The sequence below is a fragment of the Tachyglossus aculeatus genome, chromosome 2 (assembly GCF_015852505.1).
Source record: "Tachyglossus aculeatus isolate mTacAcu1 chromosome 2, mTacAcu1.pri, whole genome shotgun sequence".
Lineage (NCBI taxonomy): Eukaryota > Metazoa > Chordata > Mammalia > Monotremata > Tachyglossidae > Tachyglossus > Tachyglossus aculeatus.
This window is the reverse complement of record NC_052067.1, coordinates 20,544,590-20,556,425: the sequence shown is the minus strand read 5'-3', so window position 1 is coordinate 20,556,425 and position 11,836 is coordinate 20,544,590.

Sequence of the window (11,836 nt, the reverse complement as noted above, 5' to 3'; positions counted from 1 at the left end):
CAGTCATTTCCTCCACATCGATCGATCTCTTCCTCCCTTCAAGGCCCTGCTGAGAGCTCACCTCCTCCAGGAGGCCTTCCCAGACTGAGCCCCTTCCTTCCTCTCCCCCTCATCCCCCTCTCCATCCCCCCCATCTTACCTCCTTCCCTTCCCCACAGCACCTGTATATATGTATATATGGTTGTACATATTTATTACTCTATTTATTCATTTATTTTACTTGTACATATCTATCCTATTTATTTTATTTTGTTAGTATGTTTGGTTTTGTTCTCTGTCTCCCCCTTTTAGACTGTGAGCCCACTGTTGGGTAGGGACTGTCTCTATATGTTGCCGATTTGTACTTCCCAAGCGCTTAGTACAGTGCTCTGCACATAGTAAGCGCTCAATAAATACGATTGATGATGATGATGATGATCAGTGAACGAAGCGGCGTGACTTGGGTGGAAAGAGCCCGGGCTTGGGAGTCGCAGGTCGTGGGTTCGAATTCCGCCTCCGCCACTTGTCGGATGTGTGGCTTTAATCATCATCATCATCATCAATCGTATTTATTGAGTGCTTACTATGTGCAGAGCACTGTACTAAGCGCTTGGGAAGTACAAATTGGCAACATATAGAGACAGTCCCTGCCCAACAGTGGGCTCACAGTCTAAAAGGGGGAGACAGACAACAAAACCAAACATACTAACAAAATAAAATAAATAGAATAGATAATAATAACGATGGCATTTATTAAGCGCTTACTATGTGCAAAGCACTGTTCTAAGCGCTGGGGAGGTTACAAGGTGATCAGATTGTCCCACGGGGGGCTCACAGTCTTAATTCCCATTTTACAGATGAGGTAACTGAGGCACAGAGAAGTGAAGTGACTTGCCCAAAGTCACACAGCTGACAATTGGCGGAGGCAGGATTTGAACCCATGACCCATGACAGTCTTTTAGACTGTGAGCCCACTGTTGGGTAGGGACTGTCTCTATATGTTGCCAATTTGTACTTCCCAAGCGCTTAGTACAGTGCTCTGCACACAGTAAGTGCTCAATAAATACGATTGATGATGGCCTCTGACTCCAAAGCCCGGGCTCTTTTCCATTGAGCCACAATGCTTCTCACTTCACTTCTCCGGTCCTCAGTTACCTCATCTGTAAAATGGGGATGAAGACTGTGAGCCCCACGTGGGACAACCTCATTACCTTGTATCCCCCCAGCGCTTAGAACAGTGCTTGGCACATAGCGCTTAACAAATGCCATCATTATTATTATTATTATTCTCTGTGCCTCAGTTCCTTCATCTGGAAAATGGGGATGAAGACTGTGAGCCCCCGTGGGACGACCTCATTACCTTGTATCCCCCCAGCGCTTAGAACAGTGCTTGGCACATAGCGCTTAACAAATGCCATTATTATTATTATTATTCTCTGTGCCTCAGTTCCTTCATCTGGAAAATGGGGATGAAGACTGTGAGCCCCACGTGGGACAACCTCATTACCTTGTATCCCCCCAGCGCTTAGAACAGTGCTTGGCACATAGCACTTAACAAATGCCATTATTATTATTATTATTCTCTGTGCCTCAGTTCCCTCATCTGGAAAATGGGGATGAAGACTGTGAGCCCCACATTGGACAACCTGATTATCTTATCCCAGCACTTAGAACAGTGCCTTTAACATAGTAAGCGCATAACAAATACCATCGTCGTCATCATCATTATTATTATTGGTATTCAGTGAGCGCTTTCTATTTTGCAGGGGTAATAATAATAATGGCATTTATTAAGCCCTTACTATGTGCAAAGCACTGTTCTAAGCGCTGGGGAGGTTACAAGGTGATCAGGTTGTTCCACGGGGGGCTCACAGTCTTAATCCCCATTTTACAGATGAGGTAACTGAGGCCCAGAGAAGTTAAATGAGTTGCCCAAAGTCACAAAGCTGAGAATTGGAGGAGTCGCGAATTGAACCCATGACCTCTGACTCCAAAGCCCGAGCTCTTTCCACTGAGCCACGCTGCTTCTCTATGGTATTTGTTAAGCACTTACCATGTGCCAAGTACTGTTCTAAGCACCGGAGTAGATATTAAGGTAATCGGGTTGGACACGGTCCGTGTCCCACATGAGGTTTACGGTCGTAATCCCCATTTGACAGATAGGTAATGAGGCATAGGGAAGAGAAGGGGCGTGGCTTAGAGGAAAGACCACGGGCTTGGGAGTCAGAGGTCGTGGGTTCTAATTCCGACTCAGCCACAAGTTACTTAAGTTGCCATTACATGAGTGCTTATGGCTCCTCCCCTTGTCAGCTGTGTGACTTTGGGCAAGTCACTAAACTTCTGTGTGCCTCAGTTACCTCATCTGTAAAAGGGGGATTAAGACTGTGAGCCCCACTTGGAACAACCTGATTACCTTGTATCTACCTCAGCACTTAGAACAGTGTTTGGCACATAGTAAGCATTAACAAATATCATCTTTATGATTATTATGATTATGAAGTGATTTGCCCAACATCACACAGCAGGCAACGGGCAGAACTGTAAACGCTTGGGAGAGTGCAATACAACGGAGTTGGTAGACAAGATGTTCCCTGTCCACAATGAGCTTGCAATCTAGAGACTCGTGATTTTTGATCCAATTCTCTAGGTTGCTGCTCTGTTTCTTTGGTTGGCGTGTGCGTGTGTGGAGGGTGGGGGTGGGAGTGGTCTAGATTGAAAAAACAAAGAGTATTAAAACCTAACCCATAAGCCCAGCCCGTAACTATTAATAGCACTCTCAGGACTTTTTCTCAGAAGTTACCTTCTCCCTGCTCCTCCCAATGCTTGTGCTTGGGTTTTTGTACCCGAGCCTGCCAGGGTTCAGCACAGCCCTACCATCACTAGAATTGGCAACTCAAAGCCTGGCAGTCCACCGCCTTATCACCCATGTGCTTCATCATACGTACCCCTGCATGTCATCAGCTACTGTCAATATCAATCAACCAAGGATATATATTGAGTGTATACTATGTGCTCTGTACTGTTTGGGAGAGTACAATACCAAAGAGTTGGTTGACATGATCCCTGTCCACAAGAAGCTTATTGTCTAGAGGGGACGACAAACATTAAACTAAATTACAGATTCATTCATTCATTCAATCATATTTATTGAGTGCTTATTGTGTGCAGAGCACTGTACTAAGTGCTTGGGAGAGTACAATGCAACAATACACAGACACTTTCCCTGCCCACAGTGAGCTTACAGTCTGGGTAGGGGGGAGACAGACATTAATATATAAAAAAATTACAGATATGGACATACGTACTGTGGGGCTGGATGAACAAAGGGAACAAGTCAGAGCAATGCAGAAGGGAGTGGGAGAAGAGGAAAGGGGGGCTTAGTCAGGGAAGGCCTCTTGGAGGAGACGTGCCTTCAATAAGGGTGAGAATAATTGTTTGTTGTATTTGAGGAGGGAGGGCAGTCCAGGCCAGAGGCAGGGCTTGGGTGAGGGTTTGGCAGCGAGACAGATGAGATCGAGGCACAGTGAGAAGGTTAGCAATAGAAGAGCAAAGTAAGCCGGCTGGGTTATAGTAGTAGAGTAGCGTAGTGAGGTAAGAGAGGGCAAGGTGATGGAGTGCTTTAAAGCCAATGGCGAGGAATTTTTGTTTGTCACAGAGATGGAAGGGCAACTACTTGAGTTTTCTGAGGAGTGGGGCAACATGTCCTGAATGTTTTTGTAGAAAAATGATCTGGGCAGCGGAGTGAAGTATTAGACTGTCTATTAGACTGGAATGGGGAGAGACAGGAGGCTGGGAGGCCAACAAGGAGGCTGATGTAATAATCCAGACAAGATAGGATGAGTGAAATGGGAGAGTATAAGGATATATACATAAGTTCCACTATTGGAGTAAATATGAAGCACTTTAGGGGTACATAGGCTGCACAGAAAGGAGAGCGAGTAGGCGAAATGAGGGCCTAGTCAGGGAAAGCCTCTTGGATAAATTATACCAAATCTAAAAATAATGTATTTTAAATTATTCATATATATAAAAATGATATATTATAAATTATTGATTTACATTAATGTCTGTCTCCCCTTTTAGACTGTAAGCTCATCACGGTCAGGAATTGTATTTCGTTGTGCTTTCCCAAGCTAGCTCACTGTGATCAGGGAATGTGTCTGTTTATTGTTGTATTGTACTCTCTCAAGCACTTAGTACAGTGCTCTGCACCCAGTAAGCATTCAGTAAATATGAATAAATGAATGAATTATGGGCATGTTACTCCCCTCCTCAAAAATCTCCAGTGGCTACCAATCAACCTACACATCAGGCAAAAACTCCTCACCCTCGGCTTCAAGGCTCTCCAACACCTCGCCCCCTCCTGCCTCACCTCCCTTCTCTCCTTCTACAGCCCAGCCCGCACCCTCTGCTCCTCTGCTGCTAATCTCCTCAACGGGCCTCATTCCCACCTGTCCCACCGTCGACCCCTGGCCCACGTCATCCCCCTGGCCTGGAATGCCCTCCCTCCGCACATCTGCCAAGCTAGCTCTCTTCCTCCCTTCAAAGCCCTACTGAGAGCTCACCTCCTCCAGGAGGCCTTCCCAGACTGAGCCCCCTCCTTCCTCTCACCCTCCTCTCCCTCCCCATCCCCCCTGCCTTACCTCCTTCCCCTCCCCACAGCACCTGTATATATGTATATATATTTGTACGTATTTATTACTCTATTTTATTTGTACATATTTATTCTATTTATTTTATTTTGTTAATATGTTTTGTTTGTTCTCTGTCTCCCCCTTCTAGACTGTGAGCCCACTGTTGGGTAGGGACCGTCTCTATATGTTGCCAACTTGTACTTCCCAAGCACTTAGTACAGTGCTCTGCACACAGTAAGCACTCAATAAATACGATTGAATGAATGAATTGAAAGAATGAAAGCTCTCAACACAGTAAGTACTCAGTAAGTACCATTGAAGATGATGTGATGTAAACAGGGTTCGAGAGCAGGGATTACATCTACCAACTATTTTGTATTGTACTTTCCCAAGTGCTTATTACAGCACTCTGCACACAGTAAGCACTCAATAAATACCATTGATTGATTCAGAAAATAACTTCTTCCTAGTCTATTCAGAATGAGTCAAACAGGTAGAGATCTTCTTAAGCTTTCCATCTGGCTGTAACATGAATTCTTTACCCTAAAACATTAAGCTTGTTCCCTTCCAAATGGTCTTTCTTTGGGACTAATAGTGAAATATATTCATTTCACTCAGGAAATGTCATTGATTGATTATAAATTTAGTTAATCCTTTTTGTTCCCCCTAAACTCTTTGCCCCAATAACTTTGGGGAACAGCGAGTTCCACGGCTTAGTTTCCATCATGAAAGATACTACCTTTTTCAGCTTTTAATCCAAGACTCCTTTTCTTCTCATATTATATTCAAGAAGCAGGCATTTCCACTTGGTTTTAGTTAAATCCTTCAGCATTTTGTTTTCCTCAGGCGGGTGCTCTCTCATCTTGGTTTCAAGGCTGTCTATAGTTTCTCACTGTATACATTCTGGCCATTTTCTTCTTCCTTTATAGCCCAGCATTTAATGTGATATCATGTTGTTTTAGGCATGTTTGTATTATGTTTTCTTCCCTTACCTGTAATAATTCCAGTTTTGCTTTCTTGGTTGCTCGTGTTCAGTGGGAAGACAGAACCAATGTCCTGGCCCCTGTGATGCCAAGGTCATTGTCGAGAAAGTTTTCTCAAGGGATTTGGGATAGTAACTACAAGGGATATTAACCCAGGTATACCAATAGGTATTCTGCACAATCAAATCAGAAAGGTGGCTTTCAGGTCCAGGATGAAGATTTTATTTCTCTAACCAATATTTAAGCAGTAGACTTGATTAAGACAGGCTAGACACTAGAATAACACTGGCCTCAACTTTGGAAACAGCTTGGACTGGGTAGCCATCAATTCATGAAAAGGAGGTCGCTGGGTTTTTCTGGCCTGTTGCTGCCAAGAGGACTGAGGCCCAGTGGACCTCAAATACTGTGACTGGTTCTACAGAGAGGAAATGATATGCAGAAAATGAGAATTCTCTACTGAGGCCACATTAAAATGAAACTTGAGACCAGCTGATGCTCAAAGAGCCAATCATACAATTTCATTCACTCAATCATATTTATTGAGCTCTTACTGTGTGCAGAGCAAAGTACTGAGTGCATGGGAAAGTACAATGTGACATACACATTTCATTGTTAATCTGTTTTCTATGCCTCACTCTAATCATTCCTTCCTAAAATGTGGAGGCCAGAAGTGCATGCGGTATTCCAGATGTGAGCATGCCATGGTTTCCTAGAGAAGCAAAATTACGCCTTTTTTTCTCCTCTCCCCTTCCTGAGGATGCTCTGCACTAAGTTGGCCTTTTTGCTTGCTGCCACTCATTGGTTTGATGAGTGGTTAGATCTGAGTTCTAATCACAATCTGCCACTGGCCTTCTGTGTGACCTTAAGCAAGCCATCTAAATTCTCTGTGTCTCTGTTTCCTCATATCTAAAATCAGGATAAAATACCTGCTCTCTTAATCTTTAGATTATAAGTCCAGTCTCAGGGGAACTGTATCTCAGCTGACTATATTTTATCTGCCCTAGAACTTAGCACAGTGCTTGGCATGGAGTAAGCACTTAATAACCATTACACTTTTAACTATTTTAAGTGCCTCATCCTCCATCCCACACAATGCCTGCAACGGAGAGCTCAGGGCTTTACAGTTTTATGGGGGCCCGTGACATGTGACATCAGTACAACATGCTACACATGACATAGTATGACCAGTCCACTGCCCAACATGGCTGCTTCATAGCACCAGGTGATGTATCTAGTGGGGGAAAGGAAAGCGAGGGGAAGGGAAGGGAAAGGCTGAACAGAAAGGAGAGGGGAAGGGAGAGGTGATGCAGTGGCACTGGCAGAGGTTAGTCTTTTCCCCCTTCTGTGCCCACCTCTCCCCACTTCACCTCAGGCATAGGTGAGGGTAGTGCCCATGTGGTGACTAAGCCTGGTCAACAGGAGCACGGACCCTCCATCGCCAGTTGGACCCCCAGCAAGGGTCAGGAGCCCCTCCCCCTGCCGCAGGGTCTCAGAGGCAAGTGGTCCTTCCCCCTCCAGCTCAGAACAGGGCAACATCCCTCCCCACCCCATAGTCAGCAACAGGTTTTACAATGCTGCTCAGGCTCAGGGGGAAGGTGACTCAGGGCTGCACAACAGGTGTCTAATATCTGCTCCTGCTCTGGTTCCACTCTGGTCCCAGCTCCTGAGAGGATCCTGTGGTTGGGGATTCCCTTCCGCAAAGGGGCAGGGACTCCCTCCCAGGGCAGATGGGGCCAAAAACAGCAAATGGTCCCCAGCCCCCCACAGGGACCCAGAGGTAGGAGACTGGATTTGTAGTCTTCTGGGGTTTGGTGCCCATTTTGGGGAGGACCCCTGGCGAGCTGCCTGTTGCTGACTCCTTGTGTTTTTCTTTCCTGGTCCAACCATGGTAGGGACAGATCCCAACAGCCCCAGAGCCATCTGCCACAGCTTATGGAAGGTTGTGGTGGCGGTGCCATGCACAGTTATGGCACCATGGTTGGGGGGTGTTTGGGGGTCCCCCACTCCTGAGACACAGTGATTTTAAATGCCTTGCCCCATCCCTCACCCCTGACTTGAGAGCCATATTCTGTTCTAAGAGTCGTCAGAATTGGCTCCAGAGCCAAAGGCCGCATGGCGCTACCCTCCCAGATTTGACCAATAGACAAGCTCCAACTGGAGTCATCCAGGTCTCAAATTGCTGGTAACAGAGAAGAGCAGATTTGAGGGATTGAATGATCAAGGTGACTGTCTCAGACTTCCACTTCAAGGTGCCAAACTAGAATCCAGACCTACAGTCCCTCACATCCCACTACCCCTCCAGGAACCTCTCTAGCCTGAGCCATTTGGCTTCTCCCAGGCTCCGCCCAGGCCTCTTGCTCACATTCTTGTTGGGAAGAATTCTTGTTCTTCCCCTCTATACTGTGAGTTTGTTGAGGGCAGGATGTGTCTGTTTATTGTTATACTGTACTCTCCCAAATGCTTAGTACAGTGCTTTGCTCACAGTCAGCGCTCAGTAAATATGATTGAATGAATGAATGAAGCCTCTAAGTGAAGGCCTCCCTGTGCATGTTGTAACTGATAAGAACACTCCCTTTCCAAATAGTCAGTCAGCTATTGATCCAAAGGAGAGCACTTCTTAGGCAGGAAAGCCTGTGTAGACAACTGTAATTAAGAGATATTTTCTACCTCAAGTTCCAAATGGTTTCATTTCAGTGCCTGAATCAGAAGCCAGGCCTCCCTCGAGAACAATAGGGCCTAAGTCTCCCATTTTGATCTTGGAGACAGACCTGGGGTCGGGTAGGAGGTGTGGGCTAAGAAGGCATGTGATTTCCAGGGTTCAGAAAACCCCCAGCCCTACCTGTTGGGTGTGAGAAGAACCCTCAGCTGGACTCCACAGCCTCTGATTCACTTTGTGCTTCTGCCTAAGCCCTCATTTCCCCTACCCACCCTCCCCTCAATTTGAAACCTGGATGACTCCAGTTGGAACTTGTCACCTATGCAATCATTCAATTGTATTTCTCTAGACTGTAAGCTGGTTGTGGACAGGGAATGTGTTTACTAACTCTGTTGTACTTTCCCAAGTGCTCTGCACATAGTAAGTATTCAATAAATACAGTTGATTGATTGGCCGGGCCACAGGCAAGATTTAAGGTGACCAGAATTTTGGAGAGGAGAAAAAGGAAAGAAGTTATAGAGCACCAAGAAAGATTCTAAACAGAAAAAGAAATTATTTCTCCTAATTACACACTTCCGGCCCTTCACTTGCCACTCTTACCACTGACAGCCAAATCACTAAACATCTCCATCAGCTCCATTAATCGCTTAGCGTCTCCTCTGGCCTGGAGGTCTGTCACACTTCCTGAGCCATGGAGACAGGCCGGAAAAATAATTATGGTAAATGCTCTCTTTGCCACTCTCCCTCTGTCTTGGTCTGAATTTGGCTCTAATAAACGAGTCCCAGAGCTCCTCTGGGCCCAGGTCCCCACCTCAGGGCCCATCTTCAACAAGCTCCAGTGGTTGCCCATGCACCTCACATCAAACAAAAACTCCTCACCATTGGCTTTAAAGTACTCATTCTCCGTACTCATTCACCTTTCTGCCTCCTATCTCTCCTTGCTACTCTCCTATTAAAACACAGCCCACTTACTTCACTCCTCTGATTACCTTCTTGTGCCTTGATCTCGTCTATCTCACTGCTGACCCCTTGCCTACTTCCTGCCTCTGAACTGGAACACCTTCTCTCCTCAAATCCGACAATTACTTTCTCCCACTTCAAAGTCTTATTGAAGGCACATCTCCTCCAAGAGGCCTTCCCTAAGCCCCCTCTTTCCTCTTCTCCCACTCCGTTCTGCATTACCCTGACTTGCTTCCGTTGTTCTTCCCTGCTGCCAGCCCCACAGCACTGATGTACATATCTGTAATCTTTTTTTAATATTAATGTTTGTCTCCCCCCAGCCCTAGACTGTAAGCTCATTGTGGGCAGGGAATGTGTCAGTTTATTGTTGTATTGTACTCTCTCAAGTGCTTAGTAAAATGATCTACACACAGTAAGCACTTACTAAATATGATTGAATGAATGAATCACTCATCCCTAAGAGAAAACCAGGGATTGGCTCATCAGACGTCTCATGCAGCTCCACCTATCACTTAGTAAGTGCTCACTATGTGCCAGTCAATTATATTTATTGAGTGCTTACTGTGTGCAGTGTACTCTACTAAGTGCTTGGGAGAGTACAATATAACAGATATATTCCCTGCTCACAACAATTTTACAGACTATGGAAAATCCCGGGGTAGGTACAAGCTAATTAGTCCTTGTCCCAGAATAGGGCTCACATTCTGAGGGGTAGGAATTTAATCCCCATTTGACAGATAAGGAAATTGAAGCACAGAGAAGTGACTTGCCCAAGGTCACACAGCAGGCAAATGGTGGAACAAGGTCTAGAACCCAGTTCTCTTGACTTCCAGTCCTGTGCTCTTTCCACCAGGTCAACTTGGTGAAATCATTTCTTTCATGGTCCCTTTATCTTTCTGTCTTCTCTTTTTCCTCCACTTCAAGGTTCCTTTCCCTCCTCAATACTGCCATCAACATCATTCCCATCATCACACACATTCACTATCACACACTAGCTAAAATCAGAAAGAAATTGTTACCTTAAGTAATCTCCCTAATTATTTCCTCAATCAGGAAAATCAGTCAGAGTGATTGCTGGAGAATCTTGCTTCTTTAGAGACTGCTTTCTCTGACAATCAATCAATCAATCAATGGATCCTTTAAGCATCCCAAAATGAACTGAATGTCACATTTCAAATTTAGGAAGGCTCTCAGGCTCTTTCTTTTCAATACTACTTCTCATTGTAATGTCCTTATTAAAACAGCACTGACTGGATTACCAATAAAAATCAGGCAGGATGCAGGAAGTGACTCGCACATTTTTTTTTTGTGACACGCCTGTGACCCTTGATTTCATGTTTGTCTTCCCTGCTAGAATGTACGGTCCTTGTGGTCAAAGAATGTGTCACTTTGTTATTCTGTACTTCCCACAAGTGTCTAGTACAGAGTACCAGAAAAAGTGAAATGCTGCCGCTACTACTACGACGATTACTACTAATAATAATCATAATTAAAGTACAGGGCCTGTCTTGGGCTCTACAATGTAAAAGAGGTGTGTAGAAACTGAAGCAAGTCTGGAGGAAAGCAAAGAAAATGATAAAAAAAAGATAGCAGCTAAAATCTAACCCCAAAAGAGTTAGAGATACTTAATTGGGAGAAGAATAAGAATAAATAATATTTGTGGCATTTGTTAAACATTATGTGCAATTGTAGACTATAAGCTCACTGTGGGCAGGAAATGTGTCGGTTTATTGTTGTATTGTACTCTCCTAAGTGCTTAGTACAGTGTTTTGCACACAGTAAGCACTCAAAATAAATGAGTGAATGTATAAATACAATTGAATGAATGGTTACAACATAAACAGGTCAGTTACAGTCCCTGTTTCTCATGTGGCTTATTTTATAGTTGAGGAAACTGAGGCACAAACAAGTTTAGTGGCTTGCCCAAGGTCACACAGCAGGCAAATGGTACAGCCAGGATTAGAACCTAGGTCCTATGACTCCCAGGCCTGTGTTCTTTCCACTAGGCTATGCTGCTTTCCAAGAGAATGTAAGGGATACGTTGGTAACTTTTAATACCAAAAAACCAACCAAACAAAACTCAATAGAGGAAGGTAACCAGTTAGACAAGAAGAATTGGTTTAATATTGGGCTACAAAGACTCAGTTTGGAGATCAGAATAAATGATCTGTGTAAAGGTGGTTAATCTTTAGAACAGTTAATGAAAGATAGGCTAAGAAATCCCCAGTATTGGAACATTTAACAATAACAGACACCTATACATCTGGAAATGTTTAGTTAAAGTTCTGGCAGAAATTCGAGTGGATGAGATCACTTCTAGAGAAGTCTCTCCTGGCTTTATTATTTTGCTAGGTATCACAGCAGTGTTCTTTTACCCACACACACACACCTCCCCTGGCCCCAACACTAACTCTCTCTGTCACACAGAAGCTCCAGCTGAGGGGCCTGGGCACCACAGAGAAAGTAAGTGATCTGACCTAGTTGGTGTCCCTGCTTCTGCCAGGAAGGACATCTGCCGGGAACCACGGCCAGCTTTTGCGTGAACAAATCTCCATTCCTACCATCCCTTTTGTCAAAGTTCTGAAGATTGTCTGTGAAGATCTAAGAAAGCCCTTGGACACTTT